The 19,959-nt window shown below is 35.0% G+C and overlaps 1 pseudogene across 1 annotated transcript in view; it reads left to right on the forward strand.

Annotated features, from left to right (window-relative positions):
* The first annotated feature begins 10,801 nt into the window (after positions 1–10,801).
* The window catches only part of LOC149241730 (cold-responsive protein kinase 1 pseudogene), a 215,962-nt pseudogene continuing 206,804 nt past the window's right edge, over positions 10,802–19,959 (forward strand). Inside the window, exon 1 of the transcript XR_016246000.1 lies at positions 10,802–10,901. The product of XR_016246000.1 is annotated as a cold-responsive protein kinase 1 pseudogene (transcript). The remainder of the gene's footprint in view (positions 10,902–19,959) is intronic.

The raw sequence follows: 19,959 nt of genomic DNA on the forward strand, positions 1-19,959 counted from the left end.
CTCAGGTGAGCAAGCTACACCTAGAGGTTGCCCAAAGCAGAGAACACTTTACAATTCATTATTAAGAAACAGAATGTATAATTTATATCATAATAGGGAGATTCGAACTGACACCTAGAAAGTAGGAACTAATCCTAATCTACAATTCACATTCAATAGTAAAACAAACTTCCTCTAATAATACCTATTCTCCATTAACTTCAACACTCCCCATTAATGGAGAAAGGGTTCACCTGTACTCCTAACATCTCCCTAAACATTTCAAATTTAAACCTCCCAAGAGGCTTACTGAAAATATATGTTTCATTATCACAAGTATTACAATATTCAACACGAATTTATTTCAATTGAACCTTCTCTCTAACAAAATAAATCTGAGTATCAATATGTTTTGTGTTTTTTTGAAACACTGGATTGTTTTCCAGCTTGATTTCACTTTGGTTGCCACATCTGATTACTGTTGCATCTTTTTATTCATCTCCATCATCATGGAGAAGTCTCCTGAACCAAATAGCCTCACACATGGTTGCACACATTCCTTGATACTCCGCTTCTGCAGAAGATAAGGAAACAATACTTTTCTTCTTGCTGCTCCAAGCAATTACCCTAGATCCAATGTTGAAAGCCTAACCTGTTATGGATGTTTTGTCATCCAGGTTTCCTGCCTAGTCTGAATCTGAAAAACCTCTCAAATTAACATCAAAAGAATCAATGTACCTAATACCAAAATCAATGATTCTTTGAAGGTATCCCAAGACACCTTTTGTTGTCACCCATTGATTCTCAAGAGGTTTTGACATGAATTGACTTAACATACTAACTGAAAATGCTAAGTTTGGTATAGTAGTAGTCCAATATATCATACTCCCAACTAGTTGTCCACACAATGTGGCATCCACCTCTTTGGAATCATCCTCCTTTCGAAGTTTAAGATTTTGCTGTAATGGCACTGAGGTAGCTTTGCACTGCTCCATTCTGAACTTTTTCAATAAACCTTTGACATACTTCCCTTGAGTGAGAAAATTCTACCCATGGTCCCTCCAAACTTCCAGACCCAGACAATAATGTAATTCTCCAAAGTCTTTCATTTCAAACACATATGACATCTGCACTTTGATTTATTTAATCAATTCATCAACATTTCCAGTGATAATGAAATCACATAAAAATAAATAAATCAAAACAACTTGCCCCTTTTCATCAAACACAATATAAAATTTTGGGTCATTTTTTCTCGTCTTAAAACTATGCTGCAAGAAAAATGAGTCAATATTTTCATACCATGACCTCGATGCATGTTTCAAACCATATAATTATTTTTTAATTTGTAGACCAAATGCTCCTGCCCCTATTTGATAAACCCTTCAAGTTGGTTTAAATAAACCTCTTCTTTCAATTCTCCATTTAAAAATGTAGACTTGACATCTAGTTGGTGTAGACTCCAATGATGATTTGTAGTTAAAGCTATCAACATTCTAATAGTGTTCAACTTAGCTACTGGAGCAAAGGTTTCCTCATAATCAATTCCTTCTCTTTGTGAGTAACCTTTAGCTACCAACCTAGCTTTGTATTTGTCTACACTACCATCTGATTTAAATTTAGGTTTATATAACCACTTGCAACCTTTAGGTTCTATCCCTTCCGAGAATTCAACTAAATCCCAGGTTTTATTTTTAAGAATTGACTCATATTCCTCTTCCATGGTTTCCCTCCATTCATCATATTGACTTTCTTCTTTATGATTTGAGGGCTCAACAACATTTAACATACTAGTTATAACATCATGGTCCCTCTATCTTTTTGGTAGTTGAGTCTACCTACCTGATCTCCTTAGTGGTGGACTTACCTCAAACTTCTCTTTCTCATTCCTTGGTGGACTTGGCTTGCTGACTGTACCTGCATCACTTGATTCTTCTTTTTGTTTTCGTTGTTGTATAGGGTTTTCTTTAATCTCCTCATTGTTGTCCTCCATCATCAAAATAATGTGCCACTCCTCATTTCCTTTGTCTCGGTTTCCTTCATCAACCTGCTCATGAAATATAATATCTCTACTCACAAAAACCTTGTGAGTAGATGGATTAAACAGTTTGTATGCTTTAAACTCATAACAATACACTACAAATATGCATTTGATGGCCTTCACATCCATTTTCTTCCTATCCTCTTTAGGAACATGAGCAAAAGCTTTCAAACCAAATACTCTTAGATGACTAACTACAGGCTTAAAACCATATAACACCTCGAATGGAGTTTTAAGACCAAGACTCTTAGTTGCACTCTTATTCTTTAAATAAACTGGAGTATTTATAGCCTCTCCCAAAAATCCATTAGATAGGTTCTTACCTTTCAACATGCTACGTGCACACTACACTAAAAAAAATTTCTTCCTCTCTGTCACCCCGTTTTGCTGTGGAGTGTGGAGTACTGTAAACTACAGAATCATTCCATGGTTTCTGCAATATTTGACGAAGTTTCCCATCTTCTTTCTCCCCCTTGATCTGAGAGGAGAATTTTGCTGACTTTCCCTGTTTGTTTTTCATTCTTACTTCGAAACTCTTTAAAATATTCAAATGTATGACTTTTCTTTCTCAAAAAATATACCCAAGTATATCTTGTGTAGTCATCAACAAATAATAAAAAATAATATGCTCTTCCTAATGATCTTGTCTGCATTAGTCCACATATGTCAATGTGCACAAGTTCAAGGATATCACTTTTTCTTCTATTTAAACTTGAGGGAAATTCATCCTTGTGCATCTTCCCAAGTGCATACCCTTCACAATCAATATGCGCATTTTTTTGAAATAGGGAATCCACAGACCATACCTTATTTTTGTAGCAACAATAAGTCAGGAAGATTGATGTGTCTGAATCTTTGATGCCACAGGTTCACTGATATCACAGATGCTGAAGTTAACACTTGACGTTGTGCGCTTGTAATATTCAGCTTGTACATACCTCCAACTTGTATTCCTGTCGCAATTGGCTTCAAATGATCCAACAAATCTTTAATAACACAATAAGGTTTAAAGAACTCTACCTTAAGATTATGGTCTTTAATCATAGAAACAAAGATCAGATTATTTTTAATTCCTGGTACATACATCATAATTTGAATATGCCTGATATTACCATCATGTAATATTACATAAATGTTTCCATATCCTTTGATCTGGTATCCTCTGTAATCACCAAGGTAGATATTAGCACCACTGTTGGTCTCTTTAAAGTCTTCAAACCAATGTCTATTACCTATAATGTGAGTGGAAGCTCCTAAACCCACAAACCAAGTTTCTGCTTCATCATTCTCAACAAAGAAAGTAGAATCAGACATAAACAGTATGAGGTCCTGATTCTGATATTTATCAGCAAAGTGCCCTATCTGCTTCTTATGTCTATGTCGAGCTTCATCGTTCTTTTTCTTAAAAAATTTCAAGAAAAGTTATCATACTTACCATAGTAAAAACACTTGGTTCCTAAATCATTTCTGGTCGATGACATACCTTGTGGTGACTTTCTCTGTGGTGTATCTCTATCTTTTTGTCCTTCGCTTGCTTTCCCTTTTAAAGGCTTTTTCTTCGTTATTAATGCAATATTTGAATTCTAGGGTTTCAGAGTCATCCCTGTCAATTCTTCAAAATTGGGGGCTTTCTCCCTCACGTTCAAGCCTGTAATAAACATATGATAATCATTAATCATACCATTCATGGTAACCGTGACAAGGTTAGTGTTCGACTCTGTCTCCCCTATATTGGCCAACTTATTTCTCAGCTCCTTGATCTGAGAGATGAATGCAATGACTGATTCATATTCCTCCATTTTAATGGAGAGAATCTTGCTCTTTAGGAACAATAAGTGATTTGTATTATTTATCTCATATAAATCCTTGAGAGTTGTCCAAATAACGTTTGTTGATTTACACTCTCTAATGTGAGGGATAATGCAGTCTTTCACTGACAATTTCAACGGCACTTTCATTTTGTTCTCCCTCTTCTCCCAATCCTGAATGCTGCAGTTGTTTCGCCTCTATCTACAGTCGGCTTCAATTCATCCCAATTTGCAATCACCCACGCACTTTAACCCTCAAGCAGTGTCTACAATTTTCATTTCCAGTTTGAATAATTCGACCCATCGAACTTGTTTCTCTCATTTAGGTACCCCTCTACCATATGATTATTCATCTTGACAAGTTGATCTACAAATCTACTCCAAGTTCCCTTAGCCTCCAGCAATTGATCAAGGAGTGAATTCAATTACAAGGTCTATGAACACAAAGAATTCAATTACAAGATCTATGAAAAATGCCCACTGAGTTGGAAGGGTTCATTCCTTGCTCTCATTTGATATATAATAGCTCCGATCTAATAATTCCTCCCACTAAGGTTGTGACCATTTTTCTCTCAAATTTAAAATAGTAAAAAATTCCTCTCTTCAACACAGGCCCCACGATGAGTGCAATACACCACCACAGTCGAAAAAATAATAAATAAAATTATGCCCACTAATTTACTTACTATTATCACCTAGATTGACCTCAGGCTGAAGGGAGGCAATGCCAGGGTAACCACAAACCAAGCTTAGCCAAGTAGCTAGCCCTACTAGGTCGGAATAGGGCTCTCCATAAGGATCTCAGTCAAGATGATTCGATCAGGTAAAGGATTTTAGGCTAGGTATAGTAGCACAGAAGTTTTGATTTGATTTTGTAGAGGTTTTGCCGGATCAGGAGGAGCTGGGCAGTTTAGGTTTGGGAAATTAGGTCAAAAATGCAGGGTGTTCTATGGGGCAAGGTAGGCATAGGCTTTAGCACTCTAGGCCTTGATGAGGTGAGATGTTTAAGACTGATGATAATTTAAGAAGGGCATGTGAAAATCATGGATCCTTCCTGGACTGCTGAAAACATGGATTGGTGAATGATTTCCCAAAGCAGAGCAGTAATACAATGGATTCTACCTATCAAACTTGAAAACATTCAACTAGAAGCAATGAAATGATTGATGACATACATAAAACATATAAACATATAATCACAAAAGAAGAAACTGTACTAGAACTCCATACCACAGGGATCCCATAAAAATAGCTGCAATTCTTATTAATTTCCTGCCAAACTACTTACAAAGATGTACAATCAAGCTCTAAGCATCCACACTGATTCCAACTAGTAAAATGACTGAGAAACTACACGATATAGGCCTCAAAACAACAAGTCCTAGCCTCAGGGGTCAAATCCATGAGAGGAGGAGCAATTGCGTAAAAGACTGAACTGGTAGCTAAAGACTAGGGTGGTCAAACTGACTCATCCCTAATATGAAGAAAACTCATTCATTACAAGCCACTTAGGCCATTCATCTGATGTATCTACCCTAGGTAACAAAATACACTTTAATTACATCATCATTATGAATTACATCAATGAAAAATCAAAATCCAATAGGTGAAAAGTATTTTCTGGAGAGAAACAGTGAAAAATTTGGCTTCCTGTCAAGTGCACAGTGCTAGTGTCAAACGCGTAGTGCCTGAAGGAAGTGCGTAACTCCATCTTCAAAGTGAGTTTTGATTGCCTTCCTGGTGTCCAAATCTAGCTTAGGATAGCTCATTTGAAAGCTTATCTTGTCTACTTTCCAAAACTGCCCCTAGTTCCCAAATTGAGCTTGATTTGCCCCTCCAAAACTGTAATCTCCAAAGACTGCTCAAACGCACAACGCTTGGCTGAAAAAATAGGCAGAAACATGATTTTTAGATGGTTTTTTGCCTTTTCCACCTAGTAGTTTTGGCTTTCAAATATGGAAACATGGTTTTATTGAGTGTAAATGGTCTTTTGAATCCAATGGTAGTGATTATTCCTCCAAAATATGCCCCAAAAAAGTGCACAACACCCTAGGCGTTGCGCATTTGACTAAGGGACTGATACAAAAATTACCTGACTGTGGAGTGCGTAGAGCCTGAAGGGACTGCACAGCACCATCTTAAAGGTGCATTTTGACTGCCTTCCTCATGTCCAAATGGAGCGTGGGATAGCTTGTTGGAAATATTGTCAAGTCTATTTTCCAAAACATCTTGAATTTTTCAATTTGGAGCTCATTTGCCCTGTCAAAAGCTCAATCTCCCAAGACTAGTCAAAATGTGAAGAATGAGGCTGCCAAAATGCAGAGTATTGTTCTGGTCAACTTTTGGAGGCCTCAACTCCAAATTGCGCTTATGATAGTTCATTGGAAAGCTCTATGTGTTTAGGTATCATTTGACCCATCAAGCAAGTCATTTGGTCACTCTATAAGGGCAGCAACTCTCTTGTGGAAAATGATTGTTTGGACATTTCTCCCAAACCATGAGACCTGTGTAAACACTACAGGAGGTTTTTCTTCTTCAGTCTATGATGAAAAAAAAACTCTCTCACTTTTGTCATATTCATCTTTTCTTGCTCAGAAACATCATTTGAATAAAACCTATTCCGATGTGTGGAACAGGGGATTTGTAGAAATGAAGGGAAATGAAGGGGATGAGGAGCTTCTAATTTCTTGAGAAAATTTTGTGAAGCAGGGAGGGATGTTAGGAAGCAGGAGAAAGTGGAATTTCAAAGATTGAGTGAAGGAAAGTGGTCCAAAAGGGAAAAACACAAGCCTAACCTAGAAAAGTGTCAAATTGTAGCAATAGGCTAGGGTTTGTGGGAAAATGATGAATTTGAGGGATATCAGTGATGGGAAGTGTTTAAGAAGGTATTTTAAGGGTAAGATACAAGTTTTTTTGATGATTTGACCATGCAAGGAAAATTGCCTTCAAAACCCTAGAAACAACTCCTGCCGTAATAAAAATCGTCTTCCCCATCCTCCACTCCAGAACCCTCACCGCTCACCGCGTTCATAATAAGCCTCTTCTAACCAATCTCTTAGAGCCAACAGGACGGCCTCGTCGGGTGAACGGGATTAGGGAATATTTAGTGTATGAAAATGATTAAATTGATGTTAAAGTCCAATGGTGATTAGGGAATATTTAGTGTATGAAAATGATTAAATTGATGTTAAAGTCCAATGGTGTTAACGTTCAATATTATTATTTTTTGACCCGTAAATGACAAAAGAACTTGCTTCACAAGGCCTCCATAATAATTTATGAAACAACTTTTTTGACACGGCGTCCATAATAATATAAGTATTGGAGAGAGCACTCCCGCATCCGGTATGTAATGATGAGAAGGGATATTGTGGTTTTCTTCATTCCGAGTAATAAAACGTTGCCAGTTTACTAAAACATATCAGTGTACAAAATTTAGGTAAGATTTTGAAAAATGTGGTTGAAATTTTGGAAATCAGGGTTAAGTATTTTGGATATTGAAGTGTTTGATGGTTTTGAAATCATTTAGATTTTAATTTAAATATTTTTGAAAATTGATTATTATGGCTAAAAATTATTAGTTGGATAAATAACAGCGAATATTTCTTTTTGGTTTACTAAATTTACTTCTCTCACCATAGTTATCGAACGCCAAATATTACATTTTGGTGTACTACAATGTACTTCTTTCACCATAGCTTACAACGATTAGGGACACACTGGTTTTATATATATATATATATATATATATATATATATATATAATTAATGATTACTGAAAAAAATATATATATAATTAATGAATTAGAAATTGCGAACCTACCTATGAACATAGAATGGATAAAACTATATCAACTATATCACTAATATAATAATAATATATTAAAACGCTAACAAAATATAATAATATTTAAATATGTGTGGAAAAATGCAATTGGAGAAATGCAATACATGTGAAATTTCAAATTATATTCCACTATGTGAGATTTGAAAAACTACGTGTACACCATGAAAGGCATATTTGAATTAAATTTCAAAACTGAAAAGTAATAAAACATGTTATTTGAGCACAACGATATTAATATATGAGTATCAGCATGATACTTCAGAATTATATAATCAAAATTTATTTGTAAAATGGAAAATTGTAATATAATAATAAATTAGAAAATAAAATTTATTTAAATTAATAAGTAGATGGATGTGAAATTTCAAATTATATTTCACCATGTAATATTTGAAAAACAAATGTCACACCAAGAAAGGCATATTTTAATTAAATGTCAAAACTGAAAAGCATTAAAACATGTTATTTGAGCACAAAAATCATTTTCACAACTTCAACGATATTTACATATTTCTTCTTTTGGGTCAATTTACCCGTACGTTAAGATGATTATTACTGTCTCTCTTATTTTTGTTTTATTTGAAAGAGAGGTTGGGGCACATTTCTGATTGGAATGTTTTAAAAAAATTCAATCAATCAAAATGTTAAACGGCTTAAATTATTTTTTTATAATGGAAATAGATTTAGCAGCATCAAAAATTTCTGAAATATTCAAAATTTTGAAATATAATAACTATAATTTAATTTTTCAAACATTTCTACAAAACTTATCATAATCTTAATATTTTTCTGACTAATCTCTAAGCTCTTTAGACTACTCAGATACAAACGATTCGGATATTAAAATAGGCATTACTAAGAAATATTTAGGGTGGTTGACGAAGCAGGCAACTCCAGAGGAACTGCAGAAGATTAGTAGAAAATCCGATTTCGTCGATCCCTCTGTCCACAGCAAAAATGTATTTTACTGGAAATCAAAAAGTGCAATACTAGCAACTCACATATATATGAATGACATATATACTTAATTCCACTAATTACATAGAAACTTGTACTTGAATAAGTGTCATTTCGTTTGTGTATAATGCATACCGTTCAAGTGTATTTGTTAGTGTGACTTAAAGTGTATTTGTGCTTGTGACGAAAGGAGTAGTTTAATTATTAAAATTTTTAGGCCGGATATAATTGAGTTTTGAAATTATAAATGGATCTAGTGTTTAAATTTTAAAATAGATAATTTTTTAAATTTTTTCTTCCAAGGGTGTCATGTCAATCCATTTTTTTTTATTCCAAGGGTGTCAAGTTGGTCATGCCCTTCAAGAACTTTTCTTTGAGGTTCCAAGGGTGCCGCACCACTTGCCCTTTAACCATCTAGTGACTACGAACGATGGAAGTAGATGCAACGATAAAGATCGTTATCCTCTCCCATGTTGACCTACATAGTGAGACTAATAGTGTTAGGGATTGAGGAATCCACCTTAGTCCACGCCCCCAAGTAAAGTCTTCGTGAGTGACCCAACCTATGTATTTCCCCCACGTTTTGCCGATCTTCAAGGCGAAATTATCCCAACCCTTCTAACCCATGACATAGCAGGAGTGATAATAGGTGGAATCCAATCTTCAAAGCAAAGTTATCCCAACCCTTCCAACCCATGACATAGCAGGAGTGATAATAGGTGGAATCAGGGAGAGTCCCCTACCCATCCCATGTAATTCCATCTATTTTTATAGCCCCGTCACCCATGTGTGAGTGATACGACCAAGAAACTAACATGTGGCTGCACCCACTAACATGTCATTAGAATTCAAAGTAGAATTTTTAATTAAATTTTAAAACTTTTGAGACAATAAAATGTAATTCAAGCCAAACTAGAGATTATCCACTCATCACATGTAAATGCATCGAAGTAGCCTTTTCCACATGCAATAATCATCAATTGTATTTTTTCACAATAATAGTTACCCATATACTCATGTATGTGAAACCATCACCAGGAAATGATCATCAATGTCTTGTTGACTATGAACAAGAACAAAAACACATGTAAACAAAAAAACATAATGAACCCATCACATGATTAGGGACATACTGGTTTTAAAGAGATTAATTCATTCGGTGAAATAAAAATAGCTAATTTAAGAAGGCATTATGTGCAAATTTGCAGGAGGAAAAAGATCTAAGGTGCTTCCGATAGCTCTAGGCATGGTAGGCGTTACGGCTGGATTAATTGCATCCATAGGCCTTTTCATGTGGATTCGACGAAAGGTTGGAAACGGATTCCCATAACCAGAGGTCTCGAAATTGCTAAGTCATTCAGCGTGCGGCTTATTAGCAGGTATCTTACGAACTGCTTACCTATTGATTTACTAGATGCCATGTAATTCCTCTTGCAGGTGAGCAAAGAGAAATCAGCTTAGCGCTTCCAGAAGTGAACCCGGAACTCACTTCTAAGTACCATATTCTGAGAGAGGCTACTTCTAAGTACCATAAGGAGAAGGTTTTGGCTCTCTCTTTAAAGTGAGTGTTAAATCATTGCTTTCAATTGAATTAGGGATTTATTTACAACTGTTCAAGGTGTAATGGAGAATATAAATAGTTAAAAGAGCGTTAAATAATTGCTCTCAATTGAAATAGAGCCAGCAATAAGTCCACGTCATAATGCAGAATATAAAGAATTTAAATCTGATTGATGTACAGGGTGTTCTACCCGTTGGCAAAGAGATTGCAGTTAAACGGCTGAAAATAGGTTCAAGGCAAGGAGACACCCAATTTTTGAATGAAGCGAATGTCATCAGTCGTGTTCAACACAGAAATCTAGTGAAATTGCTTGGCTGCTGCGTTGAAAGCTCAGAAAGGCTACTGGTTTACGAATACCTGCAGAACAGTAGTATCGACAGAATTATATTCGGTTGCTGCATGGATCTTGCATTTGTTCCAGTTTGTGTATGTAGCTTTTCATGTTCTTACTTCCAGATATGCATTGATTACAGATACAGAAAAAGGTCATTTACTTAAATGGAGAGAGCGATACCAAATCATAGTTGGAACTGCGCGTGGGCTGGCCTATCTTCACGAGCAATCTGAAATTCGGATAATCCATAGAAATATTAAAGCCAGCAATATTTTACTAGATAATAAAGAGAGACCCAAAATAACAGACTTTGGGTTAGCCAAACTCTTGGGAGAAGATCAGAGCCACGTTAGCACTAGAGTTGCGGGAACTTTGTAAGAATCATCTCTCCAGTCAACCTATTGATGTGGCCAGTTGATTTAATAAATTATTGATGTGGCCAGTTGATTTAATAAATTATAGGATGTGCTTGTGAAAGGTTTATATCATTATAAGATAAGGAGATAATTTCATTATAAATGACATTATGCAGAGGCTACATGGCAACTGAGTACGCTTTAAGTGGGCAACTGACAGAGAAAGCAGATGTATTCAGCTTTGGAGTTCTTCTACTGGAGATTGTTAGCGGATCGAAAGTGTCGGAATTTGGTGGAAGACTTGGAGTTTCTCATCGAAAGAGTATGGCTCATATATATAGATTTCATCATATATTTCAAGTGCAAAGTTTTTAAAATCTCCATGGATAGCGTTGCGATGCCTTCCTAACAAAAGTGTTGCGTTGTTGTGTTGTATTGTAAGACTCGGAGTTTCTCATCGAAAGAGTATGAAAGTGTCGGAATTTGGTGGAAGACTCGGAGTTTCTCATCCAAAGAGTATGGCTCATATATATAGATTCTATATATATAGAGGATAATTTTACTATTTAAATTATTCTTAATAAATATATTTTTTAAAATTTATTGTATTAATTTTTTTTTTTAATTTTATCAATTAAATTGTTGGATTATATATTAATTTGATTTTTGGTTCGTTAGCAATGTTAAAATAAAAAATAAAGTATATTATATATTAGTGTTATATTATATAATTGTATTTCAAATAGATTCTTTATAATATATATGGGAATATTATAAATAATTTAATAACAATATTTCTATCATTTTTATAATGATCTTTATAATATACATCTGAATATTATAAATATTTTAATAATAACATTTCTATGATTTTAATCAGAATGGTTAACCACTATATTATTTGTGTTTTGAGGGAGTTTCATGAAATCATGTTTATACTAAAAACTAACATTTAAAGGATGACAAATTTAAAAATACACTGTTAGAAAATCTTAAATATAAGATGGAAATATATTGTCTAATATTCAAATTATTTAATCTAATAATTACCTTATAGATTAAATTAAAAGTGGTGTCTCCATATGATATTAATGGAGTTGAATGCGTTAATTCTATGATTTGAAAAACAGATTTGATTTAACCAAGAGATTTGGATTATACGAATTTATGAAAATCATTGCATTTCTCAACTATATATATATAAACTGAATAAGTTAAACATAAATAATTTAATGAGCAGGCTCCACAAGGTTGGATATACAATCAACATGACATACTATCCTTTCCATTTCTCCAATGGTGAGGTATGTTATGAAATGTGATGGGATTTATTTAGTCCTTTGGTTATTCAATGTTTCTCTTTATCAATTTTGTACATATAAGTTTGGTTTTAATAATTTAACATGATTGTCCAACCATCTCTCAGCGTTTAATAGAGATGATAGAATTAATCACAAACAAAGAATGATGATCCTCACCAAGGTAATAATGTATTTAATTATTGTGATATTTTCAAAATCATAATCTTTTAATGCACATAAAAGTAAAATTGTTTTATCTAAATATAATTGTGTGAATGATTAAATTAAATATGTAAATTTATCAATTTTTAAAAATAAGAAAAAATACTTTTTCTACATAATGCTTAAGCTTTGACTTTTATAATTATTTTACTAAGATTTATTGTAAAAAATTATATATATATACAGTTTGCCAAAAACTCTTAATGGTATTTTTGAGTTATACATTTTCCATCCAATTCTGAACATTACTGTAATAATTTCTTAAAATTGCTTATATTGCCATAAAAAAATCAAAACATCAAATAATTAAAATTATATTTCTAATAATTAATAAAAGTTGTAAAAGTATAGAAAATAATGTAGTAAATTTAAAATTACATCATTAAGTAATAATGGTATTTTTTATTATTTTAGAATATCTGAAAGTGTTTTAAGAACTTAGTTGTATGATTTAGTTTTTAGTTAAAAGGTTTAGCAATACTTAATTGCAAATTATGTAATTAATGGTTAATGATGTTGTAATTTAAATTGTTATATATAATTTCAATGGTTCTCTATCAAATTTTCCCCCATATGGGGTTAGTAGAGTAGAGTGGGGATGGGGGGCGGCTGCCACTTCCCCACCTGATCAATAGACATGGAAACACACCCCCTGTAGATGGTAGATCCTAGTTATAGATGATATCTTCGAGTCTTATACCAATTACGTCATCTAAGAATGCATATGATGGAAGAGATCACATGTCGGAACATGCTGGAGAAGGAGCCCAACATTTGGAATTTAATGGCAGAGGAGGGTATGAATTTTAGCATAGTACTAGGTATTGGCTTAAGCATGCTATCAGAATTAATTCTAAGAATAATTCTCCAATTGCAGGATAGCCAAAATGTGGAGAGGGGTGACCAGATCCATGTGAGGGAGTGGGAATTTACGTTCAATAGGTTTTCCATCATGATGGAGAAGGTTCTTTGAAGAATGCAACTCAATAAAGGGACAAACATTCCAATTGTACAAGGCACGAAGTCATGTCAAGAGCAGAAAGCATTTTTATAGCTAACTAAAAGTTGGCCTCTAGACAATTGTGACAAGGGGGATAAAATATGAAATTAGCTATAGGAGCTCTTTGATGGAGTTTGTTTCCAAACTTCACGCTCGAGTGTACTAGGGGAGTCGGGAGAAACCAATTTGGACACCTTCTCTGCCTAGCAACTGGGCAAGAAAGTGGATGCCAAATTATTTGGAGTTGTAGCAGTAATAGCAAGCAAAATGACCTCCTATTTCGCCTCTCCCAAGTAACTATTGCTCTGAGAAATAATTTCTTAGTAATTCATGGCAACGATTTATCTTTTTTTAATTCTTTTTAGAACCCTCCTCCCTTTTAGTTGGGACTATGGTAGAATTGAACATTGCATACCCTCATAATGTTGTTTCCTTGTGATTGTATTGAACGCCAAGTCTTTGGAAGAAGAAGAGACATTGGGAGATGAAACCCAATAGTCTCCCTCTCCTTGTATATATTCATATTCTATCTTAATGCAAAAGCAACAATTTCATTCGGAGTTACTCTTGATGTGACATGGTATCAGAGCCAACTCCTAATTTAGTTTTCTTCATCGTAACTCCTGGAAATTATCTATCTTATTCTCTGTATCCTCTGTCCATTCATTAATGAAAAGTTTTTTTCCCTTAGTGAGGGCTATGAAGACTGTGGGCTCCTTAGCTATTCGTTTGCCTGCATTTGGTGAGTGCGTATATGATTTTGAAGGATGTCTGACTATGCATTGTTGCTTGATGGCTTTATGTGTTGAACAAAACTTTGTTGGGATGTAAAGGCTAATAATATGTGTGTCGTGATGCATTTGGAAGTTTTTTGTGCATTTGACCATTTAAATTGGGCATTAAGTCTGCACTAACTGTGACCATGGTGTTTGTTCATTGAAAATGGTATGTATTTTTTCTTGGAGGTTGTGTGATGATGTAAAATATAATTTTAAACCATGTATGCATGGTTTTGTATACTCCATATGTTTGCAAATGATATTCTATGGATACATGTGCTTAAATGACCGAGAAATGGTGTTGAGTATGGTAATTGCGTTTGGCATATCCCTTGTGCATTTCTAACTTTGTGCATGGAATATAGATAGCTGTGTGTTGAAACATTTTTTTTATCCAAGTGTGCATTGAAGGCCATGAGGTGCACTTTATTTTTGGGTACATATATCCCTTGTGCTACCATGTGACTTGAATTCATTTTTTTAACATTGTGTTGGGTCAAATATGTTTCCATGGAGCATATGATATGGTTTGAATAGTCATCTTTTCAAAAGGATATGTATGACATATATATGATATGGAAAGTGCATACATGAGTGGTAGTATGGCACTTAATTCAATGCCATGGTTTGAATTAGCTTTTTTAAAGGCTACATATGTTATATAATACATTATGAATGACATGAAGTGCACATTGATTTATGGAGAGTGCATACGCTGAGTGGTATATTATGTTAAGAGTGGTGATATATTACATATCAAAAAATAAAATATTAACTTGGTAAAGTGAAAAGTGGAGTTTTACCGTCTACATAATTAAATCAATCTTTTACCCAAGAAGATAATGGTTGCATTATTTTGAAAATAAAAAACACAGTCATTTTTGATGATGCATTCACTCATCTCCATTATAGGAGTAGTTTTGTTTGGAAAAGAGAAATATCATGAGTTGTCCAGGAAGATAAAGCACACCTTGATTTTCAATGAGTTGTGGAAAGGAGTTTGTGAAGGAGAGTGAGACAATGCACCAAAAAATCCTACTTCATATAAGGAGCTTTCCATTTGGGAAAACAAGAAAAACAAGGCCTATGCCTTGATTGCAATGCCAATAAATGAAGAGGTGAGTAGACATATTTCACCATTTTCAAATGCCTTTGAAGCCTTAAATAAGTTGAAGGAATTGTATGACTCACACTCTGAACTTCAATTTGTTCAATTGATGATTAAGTTGTTCAATCTTGAATTGAAAAAGATGACCATTTTTCCTTGACATTAGAAGTCAGATCCATTATGCATGACATAAAATCCACTCGTGTTGAAATAGATACTCCTCACATAGTGTAACAAACCCTAATTAAAAGTTCATGTAATAAAATTTAATATAGGAAAAATAAAACCAAGGTTTAGAGACACTTATTCCAAACTTAATGTTGGGCAAACTTAGCCTAGTCAGCATCAGTAGATGTGTTTATGGCTAAAGGAAATTGGCAAAGCCAATGGCTAAGGCGTTAAAAACAAAAAAAGGTATTTTTGACACATTTATTTATGAAAATAAAGGAAAATAGGAGAAAGGGGAGGTGAAAGGTCATAGGTTTCATGTGAGGAGGAAATTGGAGGAAAATAATGGAAAGTGAAGAAAATAAAGGCCTCATTGATAAAAAGGTTTATAAGGATCAGTTGGTACCTTTTTCCAGTTTAGTTTTGGAGCTCTCTCACTATTCTCTCTCTCTCTCTCTCACTCTTGGACACTTAGATTTTTCTTGGAGCACTCTAGCTTTCGAGCAAGGAAGGAAAAATCAAGAAAAGGAAAGGAACGAAAGAAATGATCAAGCAAGGAAGAGCAAGATCAAGCAGCTTCAACAAGAATACTTGCAGGCAACATAATGCTTATGTGATTTCCTAGCTGGTTTAGACATGCATGACTTTGCATGTTGGTATATGATTCTTATGCTATCGGTGGCATGGTTTTGTCGGGTTATGACAATGGTTTTCAGCCTAGCCTTGCATTTTTCTAGATAGCCATGGAATGATAGGATTATTTTCTCAGTTTTGAGCTTTGGAATTGTCGGATGGTTTCGAAATCCGAGGCGGAGGTGGTATCAGCAAAATCCCAAAGGCCTAGGAATCCCTTGACCGGGTTTGGTGGGATACATGGTAAAGCCTAAGGGTGGAGTTTTAGTTTAAGCCCAATGATCTGGCGTGGATTGCGGTAAAGCCTGAGAGACTGGTGTCTTAGTTTAGGGCCTAGTAATCTGGTGTGGATTGTGGTAAAGCCTGAGACAAAAGGAGACGGAAAATTACTCAAGGATAGTGATGGAGTCTGGAGGCAATCCAAGCTTGATTTGGTTTTGTGATCTCGATGCTGGTTTTGGTGAGATCACGGTTTGGTGAGGGTGGAGGTCGTTTAACCTCTAGATTCCCTTGGTTGTTTTTGGATTTTTTTTATCCATGAGATCCCACATTCATGCTTGGAATATGGCATGGGGGTGAGTAGATGAAAGAAATATTTGGTTCATCCATGTCTACAGTTGAGTGGCATGTGGAAGTCCTGAACCTAGTCATCTTTGCCTATGTTTAATAAAAGTTAAGTTCTCTTGCTTTTTTACTTGTTAATATGTGGCTTTAATGTTTGTTATCTCATTGTTATTTTCATGGTTTAATGTTTTTCATAAGCATGGTTATGCAACTAGTTATTGTCTTGGTTATTTGATGTATTTACTTGTAACTAAACGGATAATGGATGCAAGACATATTTTTTGTCAAAATAACTAAGGGAAGTGGGTGGTGATCCTTCTTATAAAGTTCCATATGATTTTTCAATCATTTATGCTATGTTTTGTATTCATTTCCTGTAGATTTCATTAATGCCAAGTGTTGGATAGAATGTCAGTCCCGGTTGGGGATGGGCAGGCCTAGTCCTGGAGTCAGTTTTTGATTCGTAAGTCTTATCATAATGAAATTTATGGATTCTGAAAGCTATAGGGGTTTCTGGGCAGTGACCTGAATTGTGGACTTGAAAAGTTCCTCAAATCCCAAAGTCATATGCACAGCTCTGAGCATAAAAGTCCCCGTACATTAGCATGCCCATGTTGTGCATGCATCCAGAGGTCCTAAGATGCACCCTTGTCCATATCAAGGGAGCGTCGAGTGGTTTAGTGGTCTAAAAGTTCAATGGGGCTCGGGGATTGGTAAGAGGAATGACTGGGATGCATTCTGGGAGTCCTATAATAAGTGCAGAAGGTCTGGTATGGTATGTTTCTATCGATTCCAATTCCTGAAGGTCACATAGGAGGTTGAATCATATCATGATAACTTCTCATCACATGTTTACCCCGGATGCATGATTACTTGGGTAGATGTGGGAGGAGGGCATTACAGATTGGTTTCAGAGCATGGTTCACCTCTCGAATTGGATGGGTTGTACGTTGGTCATGCATTCATGTCTGTTTTATGTGTGTTAATCATCCTTGTGGTCTATATGCTTGCTGCATATGCATGGTAGTAGTCATGATTATAGTTATGTCACCATGTGAAAGAGGATGTTGTTATTGTGAAGTGTGTCATCATGAGTGTATGATTGGTTACATGTTGTTTATGCTTCTATATTGTCAGCATACATTGGTATGGTTGTTGTTTTCATGCATTGAGGTCATGGTATGTGTAGTTGATAGGTCATGCATTGATGACTGGAATCTATTTATAATGATGGATATATGGTTCCATGCTTATGTGTTATATTTCTATATGTTGTCATGATTATGTTATACATGTATTATGTTGATTTGTTGCTCTTGTAGATAAGGTATCCTCCTCGAATTATGCTAAGGTATGTTGGTTTATTGTGATTTGGTTTAGCTAACATGACATACCTTGCAGGAAGAATATTAAAGATGACTAGCAAGAAGATAGACTACAGTTCTTGAGTCCCTACGGATCAGATGAGGAATATGGTGTTGGACACTCTTCTAATTTGGAAGATACGGTAAGAAGCTTAATTGCATAAATAAGGAGTTGCAAGGAAGACAATGACATAATCATATAGGCACAAGAGAAATAAGCAGAGGTAAATGCAATGATACTTCAGAGTTTGTCAGAATTGCAGCTATAGGGACCACTTCGGATCAGCCATCAGCAAGTGGACAGATCTAATGGGGCATATGGCAGCAGGTCTCATGGTGAATATAGGTTGGATGGGGAGGACATTATCAAAGATGACAAGTCCTTGGATACTCCAGATAGGAGGGGTGATAGACACAAGTACTATTCTAGCTATTGTTCTGACAGACATTATGATCGTCATCACTATCATCCTTATAGGAGGAGTGATAAGGGATATTTTTTGGATGAGTTTAATAAAGAAAATCCACCTACTTTCTATGGAGAGATGAATGAATCATAGGATGCAGAGGCATGGTTTCTCGATATGAGGAATTTCTTCAAATTGCACAATTATTCAGAGAACATGAAAGCATAGATAGTCACTTTTTGTCTTAAAGAGAAAGTAGATATATGGTGGGAGGATGTGAATAATGTTAAATGCATTCGAGAAGATGATTTGACCTGGAATGAGTTTGAGAGGCTCTTCGAGAAGAAGTATGAGTTACAGATCAGTTCCATGACAGATGATGAGTATACTAGTAGGTTCTTAGAGTTGTTGAGATATTTGCCTTACCTCAAGGAGGAGAAGGCCAAGGTTCAAAGATTCATTAGTGGATTGCTAGTAGCATACAAAGACTATATTGAGTTTGATGAGCTTAGATTGTTGGAGGAGGCCATCCAAAAGCTGAAACATTTCTATGAGCAGTGTGTTGTAATATTCAACAACTTCCCCATTTATTTATTTAATAGTTAATATTCAATTAATAAATGGGGACCCTTTATTAAAAACCCTCCAAGAAAAATTTAGCACTTAGGCGCCTTCTTTTTAAATTTTTAGAAATAAATTAAGATATCAAGTCAAATCCCTTTAAGACTATCAATTCTCGCTTTTTTCGCATATTGCTGGACCAAGTGTGTCAAAGGTTAATTAACAACCAAAATCCATTAATTGTGATGGAAGGGATCACCACATTTAACTTAGTATATCATTAGAATTTTCATTCAAAGCTAAGACTTAAGATATTCATTGTAAAATGAAGCGCTTATCGCAATCGCATATCAACTTTCACAAAATACGTAACTCAAAAAGCCCGTTGTAATATGCGAAATGTGATATTATGGTATGTTATCACTCATAATTTTCTCTAGAAGTTATCACAAGAAAGAAAATGACCGAGGTAACCACAAACCAAGTTTTAAGCATAGGCTCTAGCCAACCTATGGCTCAGAGAGGGCTCTCTCTATATGATTTAGCTTTGTTTGCTAGGATTTTAGGCTAGTTTTGAAGGTTCGAGGGGTTTTTGATTTGTATTGAAGATTTGGATGGTGGAATCCTTAAAACAGATGGATAGAATGATGTCTTTAGACCATTCGACTATGGAGTCAAATATGGGCACCAAGACTGGAATTAACTCAATAAAGGGAGTGTTCAAAGGGCAAGCTAGCAGAGAAAAGTGCAGGTCTTTAGGCTAGATGGGTGAAATGAATCTTAACCAGAGTGAGAGAGCACTTAAGAATTCTCAAACCAGGATTAAGATGAGGAATAGAGGTTAATCATGAGCAAAGGGAAATTAATAATCCTTTACTACAGATCAGAGGTAAACTACCTAAACTAAGGAGCAATCAAGAATTCCTTAACTTAGATAATTTGCAAAAAACATTAAAATGCGTAATAGTT

This window comes from Pinus tabuliformis, chromosome 8 (genome assembly GCF_031772625.1).
Source record: "Pinus tabuliformis cultivar Carrire ecotype Pingquan chromosome 8, CPIR1, whole genome shotgun sequence".
NCBI lineage: Eukaryota > Viridiplantae > Streptophyta > Pinopsida > Pinales > Pinaceae > Pinus > Pinus tabuliformis.